Genomic DNA, 15,162 nt, shown 5'->3' with positions numbered 1-15,162 from the left:
AATGATCAAATTCAAGGCAACAGTGGGAATCAACAGATCCCAAATGAGGGCAGCTTTGACAGTCCCTACAACATCACTGGCATCCTGCACAAGTAGGAGGAGAAAGCATGCATGTGTAACAAGCAGGTCAGAAGTGAAGATATTCTGAGAACTTGTAAGTTTACACACACCTTGCCTCGCTTTTTAGGAAGACTCAAAGTTCAGGAGGGCAGTTTGGGAGGTATGAACCAGCACTGTGTCATGGTGATTAAGGTCAGAGGAAGAAGTACAGTATGTGCAACTGATACAGAAAGGAACAGAAATGGAATAGAATAGATAATCAATCAAATTGAATTGATTCTTACTCTTTGGTATTAAAAGGGAACTTGGTTCCCCCCCCCCACTATTATCAATGTGACAGGTGGAATAGAAAATAATGACAATACTAATTTAATTAGAAGCTAGTTATATTAACCAACATGTTAAAGATATATTTTAAACAAAACAAGATGTGATTGAAGTACCTCATAACTTTAGCCTACTGCATTCAATCGGCATACAATCCTCATTATGATCAGCAGACTGATTTCAATGTCCTTCTTTGCACTCCCACTTCAACATGGTCTTTTCCCTCTTCCATCCAATCATAATGCCCTTCACTCTGCTCTCTGGGTAGTATACTTTCTGCTTTTCAGAAATTCAAGGCATTCTCTTTCTGTACGTGCTTCCTTAACTCCTACTTATTTTGCACATTTTCTTAAAACCCGGCTATCAAAAGAGATCATGTCTGGGGTCTTAAAGGCTTGAAGGTGAACAAGGGGCCATCGAGCTCAGAAGCAACAAAGCCCACATGGAAGAAGCACACCAGCCTGTGCGATCATGAGGTGTCAAAGGGATCAGTATAAAGTATCGTCAGAACAAAAAAAATTGTACCAGAGTGAATGAAGGGGGAAGTGCAGAGTGGAGACCCAAAGCCCATTTGTTGGCCACTGGAGATCCCCTCACAGAGGGGTCTAGGGGAGGAGATGAGTCAGTCAAGGTGCGAAGTAGCACTGATGAAGAATACAGCTTTCCCCCAGATCCTAAATGCTTCCTCCCCCATCCCCACCCCACTATCATGATCCGAATTCTACCTTGCAAGTCTGGATAGAGCAGAGGTTGTGCACTGGTGCAGATAGGAGCTGGAGGCACAGGGAATCCGGGGTGGATGATACCTTCGGGACCAGGGGTGTAAGGAGCGATACTGGGAGGGTAGAGGGAGAGTGGGTTAGAAAGGGGGAACTAATTATAAGGATCTATATGTGATCTCCTCCCTGGGGGACGGACAACAGAAAAGGGGGTGAAGGTTGACGCCGGATAGGGCAAAAAAAACTCATTATGTTATTGAAATCCTCTCTGACCTTTCACACCTGGCTACATTCTTCTCTCCTAGTTTTCCGTTTATTCTTCCTGGATCTTTCATTTTCGTTCTCTCAATTGTATTTCTTTTGATGTGGAGAAATACACAGAAATAAATACATAGATTCTATGTGTACAATTGAGAGATATTTATTACATGCTTTAAGTTTTCTTTTTCATTCACCTTTCTGAATGTTATCTCATTAACATAATCTCACTGCCTCCTAACATTCTTGTCTAATCTTTGCATTGCTGTTGTCAATGTGGCCCCTGCAGACATCTCTTAAAGAGCAGCCTGCCAAAGGCAAACATCTTTGCAGTTGGAAGATGACTTTCGGGGGAATTTGGATTTTAAGAATTAAAGATTGTTTTAGGGCCATGATTTAATTCTGTTCTGTGTTCCCCTCCTTGGATCAGAACTCTTCTATGAGTTCTTTGATCAAAATATCCAGTAGTGCTAGCCTGGCTCCAGCCAGTCCTTTCAGTATCACAACAAAAAATGCAGTTCTTCATGGACGCTATCAGCCGCACTTTGCACATCCTTCTCCCACCCCTGACTCGCCTTCATTCCCTGTTGCCCCAGGTGACTAGAGGCGAATTATTGTGTTTTGGATGACCTAGTGAAAGTTTTTTTTTTTAATGACAGTACACAGCTCACTAGAAGGTAAAACAGAAACATGAAACAATTTATTAAGCGAATGTTGCGTGAAACCACTATCCTAAGCCCCAAACCAAGGAACTGAATCTCATGAGGTATTTGAGTGTGGTCATAGAAAGGTCACCCCAGCAGCAACTCCTTCTTCTTCTTCCTCTTCTTTGTTTTTCTCATCATAAATACAACCATTGCACATCATCTTGCCAATTCAATTTTGCATAGGTACATTGACAGCAATTACAATAATCACCCGTGGCGCCCTTAATCAATGTAATCATTCCATCACTGATTAGCACTTCCCTTCCCTCCTTCCTTCCACTCTAGGTAACGACTACTGTACTTTGTTCTTTCTCCGTATATCAAACTCCACACCTGCTACTGGTGGAGAAAAATTATATTGTATGTAGTCCATTTTGTTTGTCCAGTCATCCACTGATAGACATTTAGGTTATTTCTACCTTTTGACTAATTTGAATAAAGCTGCAAATAATGTTGATTTACCTGTTTTCGCTCCGTCACTGCTGTCGACTCTTTAGGTGTAGACCTAGGAGTGGAATTGCTGCATCATATGGCAGTTCTATTTTTAGTTTTTGAGGAAACACCAACGGTTTTTACAATGAAAGTAGTGTTTTTCATTCCTGGAGGCAGTGGATAGGTTCTAATGTCTCCGCATCCTTGTTAACACTTGTTGTTTTCTGTGTATATGTGCTGTTTGGTTTGGGAATTCTAGTGGGAATGAAATGGTTTGCCATTATGGCTCCAATATGTGTCATTCTGATGGCTAATGAGGCTGAGTGTCTTTTAGTGGGTTTGGTGGCCATTTGAATATCATCATTGGTAAAAGATCTATCTAAGTCCTCTACAAACATATTAATTTGGTCATTTTGTAGCTGTTGTTAAATTGTTGAGGTGTCAGGTATATATTGGCTATTAGTTTCTTGTATGAAAAAATGTTGGAAGATATTCTCCCAATCAGTAGCTTTCTTTTTCTTTTCGTGGTAAAGTCTTTTGATAGACAATGTTTTCATTTATTTATTTTGCCTTTGTTATTTATGTGTTTGTTACAGTATTATATAATATCTCATTAGAAGCTAAGCCTGGGAGTGTTGCTCCTGCTTGTTCTTCCATGGGTTTTATAGTTTTAATTGGCACATTTAAGTCCTTATTCCATTTTGATTTATGCATGATGTGAGGCATGATATCAATTTTCTTATTTATGCATGTGGGCATGCAATTATCCTGATGCTATATATTGAAGAGATTTTTCTTTCACCCTCAAATAGACTACGACTCTTTAAAAAAAATCAGTTTGACAAAAAATGCTTGTGCTTTTTTCTGGGTTCACAGTTTTATTCCATTGGTCTATGTGTCAACTGTTATAACAGTTACAGTTTGCTTTTACTACTCTAGCTGTTCTTAAAGACATTAATGTCTGTCTGTCTGTCCCACAAAACAATAAGTGTCTTTGGAGTAAGTACTACCAATGTATTTCTCATCATTTTATTCCTAATATCATCAAAGTGATTGCAGGCAACAGACAGGCATCCCTATGTGGCATCATGAGTTGGAACCAACTCCATGACACCTAGCAATGTGGTATAATAGACCACTCATCAAAAGGTTGGTAGCTCAAACCCACCCAGAGGCACATGGGAAGGCTCACTTGGTGATCTCTTTCTGAATGATCAAAGTCTTGAAACTCCTATAAAGTAATTCTCCTCTGCACATACAGGCCACCAGAAATCAGATTCAGCCAGATGAGAGTTACAATGAGAAGTGGTGAAAATTGTAAACATGGGTGGCTGCAAACCCAAAGGTTGGAGATTTGACTCCACTCAGAGTGGTGTTGGACAGGCCTGCTGATCCACACCGGCACAATCAGCCACTGAGCAGGTAACACTGCTAGTTAGATGGGATCGCCAAGAGTGGATGCCCACCTGAAGCAAGTGGCATGATATATGTGTATTCGTCACACAGAGGATTACAGACTTAGCGTCTACTTGTCAGAAACTTCCTGAAACTTACTCAGAATTTTTAAGCGACAAGTACATTATTTCCTTCATTACTTATAGTAAATGTAACCACTAAAAATCACTTTATTATATTTATTTTATTGCATGCATTGAGTCAGGCATGAAGTCAATGATGGAAAGGAAGTAATGAAGCCAATGTTCAAGTGAACATTTATTCCATATGCAGAACACAGAAGAACAAGTTGCTTTAATAGAAACTGCTTTCACTTCCATCTCTGATATATGGCGGCACATGAATAAGCTTGTATCTGTCCTGAGGATGAAAATCACCCAGGTAAGTGTGTCAGCTGAGTGTTATGTGAGTGACATTAGAAAAACAAGCAAACAACTTCTTAAAGCACACATCTTCCTGAAGGCCTAGCAATGATTTTAAATGCAGTTTTCCCTAATTCTTAGGAAGTTCAGAGTTCCCAGAGCAGTCACTCTGTAAGAAATAATCCATACCCGGCTCTCCTCCCAAGGTCTGTTCCTGAGCTTTAGGACACTTGGAGCCCTGTGGTCAGAGGAGAGCAAGATGCTCAATGTATAAGGATCCCATTTCTTGGTCCACTGACCATGCTGGGTGTGAGGTTCATCAGAGAAAGGAGTGGTAATCATACCGCGTGGACAGCATGTTTCAAGGTGACTTGTCATTAAGATTTCATTAAATAAAAGCGAGGAAAACCATCTTTCTAGAAGCATGGCATCATTTTAAGTGTCTTTTCTGAAGCAAAACTGGGTGATACTTCAGCTGAGCTAAGATTTTTATTTGATTATAAGTAAGGGGAGACAACATGGAGAGGTAGGACTTACATAAAGTCACAAAATATAAATCAAACTAGTTGTCCACTTTTTAATAGCCGGATGACTTCAAGAACATTTTTGTTATTAATAAATTATTTTATTGGAGCTCATACAACTCTTATCACAATCCATACATACATCAATTGAGTAAAGCACCCTTATACATTCATTGCCCTCATCATTCTCACAATTCGCCTTCCACTTGGGTTCCTAGAATCAGCTCATTTTCCTTTTTTCCCTACCCCCCTTCCCCTCTCCCCCCTCCCTCACGAACCCTTAATAACTTATAAGTTATTACTCTATCCTATCTTACACTGCCCGGCGTCTCCCCTCACTCACTTTCCTGTTGCCCATCCCCTAGAGAGGAGGTTACACATAGATCCCCGAGATCAGTTCCCCCTTTCTACACTCCCTTCCCTCCCAGTGTCCCCACTCCCACCACTGGTCCTGAGGGGTTCATCCGTCTTAGATTCCCTGTGTTTCCAGATCCCTACTGCACCGCTGTGCATCCTCTGGTCTAACCAGGTCCGCAAGGTAGAATTGGGATCATGATAGTTGGGGGGGAGGAAGCGTTCAAGAACTAGAGGAAGGTTTTGAGTTTCATTGTTGCTACACTGAACCCTGAGTGACTCATCTTCTCCCCACTACCTCTCTGCCAGGGGTGTCCAGCTGTCTACAGATAGATGGACATTTTTTAAGTCTCTCTCAGCTTTGCTTCATTCTTGTCTAAATTGAAGGTATAGAAATTATTTCTGTGGATTCTTTTTTTAAATACTAAACAATGCATTGAGTTCTGCGCTTGATACATTTTTGTACAATTTCCATCTATATTTTCTGGAAAGTGGTATTAACACCCCCATTTTGCAATCTGGCTCTCAGAGATAAAGACCACATAACTAATAATTGTTAAAATGGAGGTTTACATAAGATCTTCAGGAACTAAAGGACACAAGCATCAAGATCCTATTTTGTTGTTTTATGTGCTGAGGCTGTGAACCCAATTCCAGCAACCCCAGACCAAGAAAAGATTCTCAATGGTTTCTGACGTTGAACAGCATATTGATTCCTTTAATTTAGGTACCACTGCTGTGATTGCTCGCCATAGGCATATCCCCTGTCATTTCTTAAACATCAATTCTAAGTTTAGTTTAACCAAACATGAGGCAAACTGTAGGGACTCCTTGAATATGCATATCATTATAGTCATCAATGTTCTTCCACCTGTATGTTGCCTAGTTATAGAAATTACAGACTTGGACTTTCTTAGATACAAAAGACATATAGGTCCTTGGGATTTTAAGACTGCGTTCCTCAGATGGGTTCCGGCTTGCCGTCTTCACAATACTTCCCCTGTGTCTATACTTTGTCTAGGCCAGCAAGGAGCGCAGTGACGAGAAGTGGTAGACAATAGAAGAAGGATGAGGTAAGCATAGCACTGTGAAAGAATCAGACATTATTGCCAAAGTCTACAGCTCAAAGTTTTACATAGAAAGTGTTCAGTGTATACATTAGACACTAGGCTAATGTTCTAGAGGGATCGCATGGGTTACAGGGACAAAGTCATGGCCTGGATATCAGAACACCCAGGTCTGTAGATCCTGGCTTTAATCATTATTGTCTGTGCAGTTTTCATCAGAGTGACAGCACATTGGCCTGTGTGTTTCTTTTGTAATGACTGTAACGATAGTCCCAGCTGTATCTTATTAAGGTTGCACTAAAGTTCAAATAAGATCGCTTATCTCCACATTACAGTTTTGTTTCTATAAAATAAACCATTTTGATTATAAGCAGTTTAGGGACACTCCCTGATACTCCAAAATGGTGTGCTTCAACTAAGTGGGCATCCCAGTGTGTCCTCCAGCTCACCTTGGGCACGCACGCCTGCGCCTGCACATATCCATGCCAGACTAAAACCACTGCATTTTACAGTTTGATCGATGCACACACAAAGAGTAAGCAACCTCACAATGCGTTTCGGGTAGCTAATGTCATCACAACAAATAGTTTCTGTAACCCAAGACCCCTCCAGCAGCCCCCCTTTCAGATATTTTCCTGTCTAGCCATCTGGCAATTGATTCAGTACTGCTGTCCAGGCCAGTAAGCCACCGAACACAGGTCAACTACTTTCTCTCAAATTAGCAAGAGGAGTGAGCCAGCTTCCACACAGAATCACTTTATACAAAGAGAGGGTCACACCCTGAACAAAACCTTGCTCAATCCTATCAAGGCTGCGACAAGGTTAAGGAGATCTATTCTCACCACAACTGTTTGACTGCGTCACAAAAGATCCCGTCTTGGAGTTGATCATATTGTGATAGACCGTATCATGGGAGAATCCTGGCTCCCCCACATTGGCATGAAACCTAACTATTACATATTCCAACTCCATGTCATTGAAGCTATGGCAAACGGTGTGGCCTGTGCAGTTGTTCGTGCAAGGGACAAGCAATCACGGTCCTCTGCTCCAAGCACACACCACTGGTGGGGAGGCTCCTGACTCTCCGTGGTTAAGAGCGGGGCCACAGTTTCTTTGTCCCTCAGACTAGGAGAGGACTGGGGCACCACAGAGCCCACATAACACTAACCATTCATTTGTCTCTTTCAAAAAAATAAAAATGAATAGGAAGACAAAGCAGAGTCTGGGTGCATCTGGCCTCCAGAGAGCTAGCTATCTCCACGGCACCTCCAAATGAGGTCATCAAGCTGCGACCTGATGGACAGGCTAGACACCACCCCTTCACAAGTTGACTGGAGATTATGTCACTGTCACAGCCAACAATTAACAACTCCAAGAGGTGAAGAAAAAACGAGGGAGGTGCTGTCAGCCATCCAAACAGATGAGTTTGAAAAATGTTTCCAAGAATGAAATGACAGATTTGACAACTGGATTAAGTGTAATAGAGAGTACTTTGAAGGTGATAAAGCTGTTTTATAAAAAAAAATTAAATACATAGCTTTGGGGGGAAAATTCTGGCTTTAAGAGGGGTATTCCCTCAGATACTGTGTTGGAAAAGTCATAGATGTTATTTCATACAAGAGCTATGTGTTCAAATATGTCTGAAAAAATTATGGATGCAACAAAGTTGCTTTGCTCCGAGGCTTCTCAGAGTATCTATTGGAATAAACACACCAAGTTCACTGCAATTGAGTCACTTCTGACTCACAGCTCTAGAGTGTGGAATTGTTAACTGGAGTAGAAAGCCTCATCTTTCTTCCACAGAGCAGCTGGTGGTTTCGAATTATCAACCTTGTGATTAGCAGCCCAAAATTTGAACCACAAAGCTAAGTATAGTGAATATCTCAAGAAATGGAGAATATAATTAAATAATTTCCCAAAGTTGTTTAATTCTCTACCTTTTGAATTCTGAGATCAATATTATGGAAAACATTTTATAAAATGTTGGTTTTGGGAGAATGGATGGCTTCCATGTATTGAATATTTTTGTCAAATCTAAGCTAAGTATTTTAAGCCTAATAACATGACTATAGACATGATTTAAACCTTATACCAATCACTCAAATCTCACTCTTCGTTTTATAAATTGGTAAACTAATAAAATGTATTAGGTGCCATTGAGTTGATACTCAACATCATTACTCACGGCCATGGAGTAAATTCCATGAACTTATAGCTCCAAATAGAAATGACTGTAGGTTTTTCAATGTCTGTAAATGGAGGTACACTGCCAAATTTTTCTCCCATGATATGACTAGTTGAGTCAGACCACTGACTTCTTGGTTAGCAACTAAATCAGTGGTTCTCCACTTCCCAATGCAGCGACCCTTTAATACAGTTCCTCAGGTTGTGGTGACCCCCCAACCATGAAATTATTTTCATTGCTACTTCATAACTGCCATTTTGCTACTGTTATGAATTGGGTGACTCCTGTGAAAGGGTCATTCATCCTTCAAAGGGGTTGCAACCCACAGTTTGAGAACCACTGAAATAAATGTTAAGCCACTCTGTCAACTGGAGTGTTTTCATCTCATAGTGGCTCTAAATGAGGTGTAGAAATTCGTGTAAGGAATTCAAAGTTGCAGACCTTAGTGAAGCAGATATTAGGGTTTTATCTCACAGAAAAGGCAAAATATTGTCCCACCAAATTACAAAGCAAACTCACTGCTATTGAGTCACTGCCACCTCACAGCCACGCGACAGGAGGTGGTAGAACGACCCAGAGTGAGTTCCCCAGCCTGGAACCCTTTACAGGAGTAGAAAGTCCCGTCTTTCTCCCATGGAGTGGCTGGTGGCTTTGAACTGCTGACCATGTGGACAGCATCTAGTATATAACCACTCTGCTGTACCACCAGAACTCCTTTAAAAAGTTTCAATAATTTAGCCAAATTAGTGAATCGCAAGGTAAGAATCACGTCCCAACACTTACATATTGCTGAGTATTGCTTGACTGGTGGCATGGATAAGTCACATGATCATATGTGAAAACCAAAAATCCCTCAAAACAAACTCACGGCCATGGAGTTGAGGCAGGCGCATAGCGACCCATAGAATGACGTAGAACCGCCCCCTGTGAGTTTCTGAGACCTTGGCTGCTCACAGGAGTAGAAAGCCTTGTCCGTCTCCCACAGAGCGGCTAGGCATTGCCAACTGCTTCCTCTGTGGATTAGAACCCAAAGCGGAACAACTCAGACCATTCTCTGGGAAGCATAGAAACAGTAACTTTGTGGAAATTGATGACCTCTAATAAGGAGGTCCGACCTCATTACCTGACTCTATCTCCGCTAAGCTTCTGCTAAGAGCCCGTCATCTGTCCCTCCCATGGCTGAGAGCCCTGGATAGATATTCACGAACCCATGGAGGACCAATACTGTGTACGTGTGCTTTACGTCCAGGTTTGGACCAGTCTGTCTTCAAAGAAGGTAAGCAGGCTGGGCCAGAGCTCGCCTTCTTAATTCACACCTGACTACGTTTCCCTCTCTCTGGTCTTCACATGTGCCTCTGAAATCAACATGCAGTAGCCCTGGCGATGCAGTGGGTGAAGCATTGGGTTTCCAAACAAAAGGAGCGCCACCCCCGACAGAATGAAGTGTTACCCGTATGTGAAAATAGCAGCGCTCCTGCCCTGAGATTAGAAGTATAAATGGATGTGACGGTTATGTAAGATAGTTCGACAATATTTAGTAAAAATGCATGCATACGTCCTACAAACTAGTAAGTCCACATGTCACTCAGTCCGACTCAGCTCCACATAGGAGTAACTGAGAGGAATTATTACATGTAAGCATTGGGGAAAATGCAGAAGTATTTTTGTAATATTTTATTGGTAAAAACAACATATGTCCCTTAAAAAATAACAAAAATAGTTATAATGTTAACTAGGCATTAAACTACACAGAGGAAACCCCATACTTTTTTAATAAAAGAGAATATTAAAGCTTTAACAGTGGAAAAATTAAAAGCAAAATCCTTTTAAAATCCATTATTGCAGTAAGACTCTAAGAAAAATCCAAAGAATGATAATCAGGAATTTCAAGATTGTGTTGACCATTGGGAAGTAGGGAGAGCAGTGTGATTAAGCAGGTCACGCAGAAAGTGTCTGCAGTAGTTTGAGATGATGTAGATCTGTTATATTTTCTTTGATAGCAAAAATAGATCACACTCATTTTATTCAATACACATAACACACATTTAGTAAATAAATACATCCAGCAAAATCAATAATCAAAACAAGCCCATCCTAGATAAAATTAAAGACTAATTAATATAATTATTGTTTAGGTATACTTAAAAATAAAATACAATGCGATCCCAACATAAACATAACAAGAATATGTGGCTCTGTGAAAAGGAAATACTTAAAATATATTGTCGGTATAACTGGAATACATGAGAATTTTTAGACTAAATATAGTCCAATCGCCAACTGGCTAATTGAAGGAAATATAAGGAATTTACCTGGAATGAGTAACAGGGCAGGGACAAGGAACTTAAAAAGATGAAAGAACATTTCACAGACATGGACAATAGATTTAGATTCTTCAATATCTATTATATGGAGCTTAAAATATCACCCATAAAATGCAATATATTGATTGACCTCTAGACTGGACAGAAGGAAATGGTAAATATGTTATAAAGAAATATATAAATAAATGAAAATTTCCAGCTAGTTGTCTCACTGGCAGAAAAAAATAGATGACAAATGACAACTCACTGTTCAAAATGCTGAGGAAAAATAATTGTCAAGGTCAGACAAGTTCTCTTTTATATTAATCATTTAATTGGGAGTTCCTACAGATATTATAGCAATCCATAATTCAGTTAGGTCAATCTTAATTGTACAATTGCTACCACCATCAGTTTCAAAACATTTTCTTTCTTCTTGAACTCTTTTATATCAGCCCCGCTTTATCCCCTCTCTCCCCTCCCCTAGTCCCCAGAAACACTTATTATTATATTGTATATTATTAGTAACTAATATGTATATGTATACATATATTTTTTTTGCCTGGAAAGTTCTTTTTTAAATAAAATTTTATTGTAATTTCAGTGAAAGTTGTACGCAGTAACTTCGGTTCTCATTAACAATTTCTAAATAACTTGTTCAATTATATTGTCTACATTTCTTTTCAATTCAAAAGAAAGCAGAATACTAATTTTAAAAATAGGGAAAATTCAGAATTAGATAAAAGGAAAAATAACAAATGTTGACATGTTAAAATATAACCTAACTACATCTCATTCACTCAGTTCCAGACGCACTGCACTGTCTCTGGGACTTTTTACCACCCTGGTGAATTGTCTGAAGGAATCCCACGGAGGCATATTCCCCCAGATGTCCCTGCAAATAGATCCTGAGCTTTCACTGTCTTCCAAAGCCTTCTGTAAACTGGATGCTCAGAATTTAAGTTGTAATAAAACTTCCCTCTTCAGATCTGGATGATTTTTATTCATTTTTACATTAATTTATTTGTATGAGACTTAATCCTTGGATCCCATAGGTTGATGTTACTGCTGTGAGGGCCTAGCTGACATCCCCCTTAGATGGTTGTTCTTTTGAGGACATGCTTTTAAGACCTCAGACACTATTCTCTGTGAGAGCCAGTTCCCATCTGATTTCTTCACTACACATTGCTGTAGCACTCGTATCTCCAGTGTTCCCTTCGTGAGGTTAAGTATGGAGCAGGGCCCCATCATAAAAACAGATTTTTCTTTTATTAAGACTGACAGTTAAGTGGGAGCGCCAAATCCTTTCTCATATCTAAATTGTACAGACATCCCTGTTCCACTTGCGTGGCAGCAATATCAGTATTTTAAGAGATAGTGAAAGTGACTTCCATGGGATATTTAGTAAATCTAATATTAGTCTATCATGAAAATAACCGTTGATATAGAATTTAGAATCCTATTGAGCTCTGGGGGTTATTGATATACGAGAAAGGTTTTTAGACCAAAATACAGGAGGTATTCCCTTGTACATCTTGAAACCTAAGTAACGGAATGGTGTTTAAGTAAACAATGAGGGTGAGAAATAGGACACAAAGTTCAATAGCACTCATTCACTCTGTCAGAACGATCTATGGGCCTTTTTGCCTGTTACCGGCAACCTCAAAGGCAGGAGGTTTGAACTGGGGCCCAGCGACTTTCCATTTCCGACAGGGCAGTAGTCTTCCTCTTCTTTTCTCCATAGGGCATATGAGCTTTACATGCAAAGGAGTACATTGGTTTCTTTAATCTGCAACATGTGTGTTGAAGGGAAAGTCTGGTTCACTTATCGGGTTTCCTGACTGCGGTTTTTCTGATGTGGTCTATGCTGTGTGCAGTACACCTGGAGAGGACAAGATTGATCAAGTCCAAGTAGCTTATGCTGAAAAGACACTCGGCTGAGCACGCATGCTTAGCTGTATAGCATGGGGCAGACTCAATCCCTTGGGCAACTATAAAAGCCAAGTATTTTCCCCAAGAGCAAGCTGCCCTCTCCCCCACAACAGAAATGAGATCATCTTCTTTGAGACATACACATCCCTCCCTCCTCTTTGTCATGAATCTCCAACTGATGCAGATCTCCACCAGTGTAGGAGTGTCCACCCAACAGGGACTGAGGTGGTCTGACCCAAGACCTGGTATTTTCAATTGCCATATATGCATGTAAAAAGTGAACACTTAATAAGGAAGACTGAAGAAGAATCCATCGATTTGAAATCTGGTGCTAGAGGAGAATGTTGAACTTCCAATGGAGAAGCAAAAGGCCCAAGAAACCTGTCTTAGAAAAAGGATAACCAAGTGCGCCTTAGAGGCCAGGGTGGGAAGACTTCATCTTTCATACTTTGGAGCTGTTGTCCGGAGGGACCAGTTCCTGGAGGACAACATGCTTGGTAAAGCTGAGGGGGAGCAAAAGGAGGCATGCCCTGAGCATGAGTCATTGACACAGTGGATGCAAAAAAGGGCTTAATACAGAAACATTTGTGAACATGGCGCAAGATGGGGTGGTGTTTTGTTCTGTTGTGCACCTTGTCCATATGAGTTGGAACCAACTCCAAATTCCATGGCATCTCAGAACAACAACCGTGTTACCTAGAACTGCTTCCCTTTGGTGAAGTGTTGGATGTTAACTGGTACTGATGATTTCCCAGGCCTTATGACGCCATAGACCAGACTCTCCTTACTCCTGCACAAGGAGAACGGTGAAACGTCCTGCTTCCATCAAGATCCCCGGCTTAGACAGCCACAGAGGCAATTCCAATTCCAACCAGCTCTGCAGAACTGACTCAGGGGGAATGAGGGGTATTTTCTGTTGTTCTTGTTTTGGGTTTTGTGTCTATGTCTTTATATAAGAGGGTTTGACATGCATCAATAACTCTGCATTACCTACAGACCTAGGTCTAAGCAGCGTGCTTTGACCTTTTCTTTCAAATAAAATGGACTTTAAAAAGATTTTTGTCTAACTTCAGGATTAATTGTATTGGTCAATGATTTACCTATTTCAATAACTATATCTGAAATTCACTTAGTTGTTATTTTAAAATCTGGAAATATTTTTTCAATCATTATATTGGGGGCTTGTGCAACTCTGATCACAATCCACACATACATCCATATGTCAAGCATATTTTTGCATTTGTTTCCATCCTCATTCTCAAAACATTTGCTTTCTACTTGAGCCCTTGGTAACAGGTCCTCATCTGGAAATATTTTTAGGCCTGGATAGCTAATGTGTGTGTGTGTTTTAGAATGAATGGCATTGTTATCTAAGGAACAACATTGCACAGTATATTGAACAGTGCATAAGCAATTTTCTAAGAATAAAATCCTCAAGTAAATGATCTGTCATACAAAAGGCTTTATCAATGAGAATCATATGTAATATAATATCAAGGGGAACTCTTGAAGGTAGAATTAGAAAATTTGTTATAGACTATATTGCTTTAATTGTGGACCTATTACTGCTCTCAACAGTGATACAATGACAATTTGTAATATCAAAAGTTAATTAAACTAGGTTACAAAAAATGAAAAAGAGACGAGGGCATGCATTTTTTAATACTATCATTTTCTGATGAAACGAGGAATATCTAGGCCATTTTCTCACGACTTGCTGTAGAACTTCTAATAAAATGAAAACCTAATATGTCACTTAAGACCTATATCAAAGGCTAAAAAAACAATGTTAAAGACACATTCTTTGTCCCTTTTCATTTCCTCCCAGCTGCAATTTAAGATTCTTGTAATCAGTATGTTCTTTCTGATATTTTAATTGGTATTCACATAGGTTATTCTTAACCTGAATTTCTGAGGGACCAAAGTTTTACTCAAGAAAGCTGGGAGGCCTGAATGGGAAAAGACTTCTCCAGAGCAACAACGGAAGTGGCGAAACGGCAGCTGTGTTACACAACTAGAAGAAAGGAGAGAGAGCATGTAGTCATACGTATGCCAGGTGAGGATCGCAACATTTCCCACGGATTTCACTGACATGGTTCTTATTTTAAAGTAACAACCTTTTCTCTATATTGCTTTGGTAAAGGAAATAATATTGCATTTGGTGTCTACAGGCATAAGTCGATAAATTCTAGACCCTAAATATAATCTACAAGGTGTCTGTTTGAAAGGCCCCTGAAGAGAAAAAAAGATTGAGATTCCACAATTTAATACAGAGTTATCTTTGTGATGTTTTCATTCATAAGTTTTCATTTATTTTTACCTCTTATAATAATATGCTACTAAATCTAGATTGTTTGTATCTTAGCACTGAAATCATCAAAGGTCTAGGAATTAATTTTAAAGAACATATTTGAAGTATTGATTTATAAAAAATAAGTAATGGAACTTAAATAGAACTTAAGTGGAACTTCTACCTG

This window comes from Tenrec ecaudatus, chromosome 6 (genome assembly GCF_050624435.1).
Source record: "Tenrec ecaudatus isolate mTenEca1 chromosome 6, mTenEca1.hap1, whole genome shotgun sequence".
Classification (NCBI taxonomy): Eukaryota; Metazoa; Chordata; class Mammalia; order Afrosoricida; family Tenrecidae; genus Tenrec; species Tenrec ecaudatus.
This window is presented reverse-complemented; position numbering follows the sequence as displayed.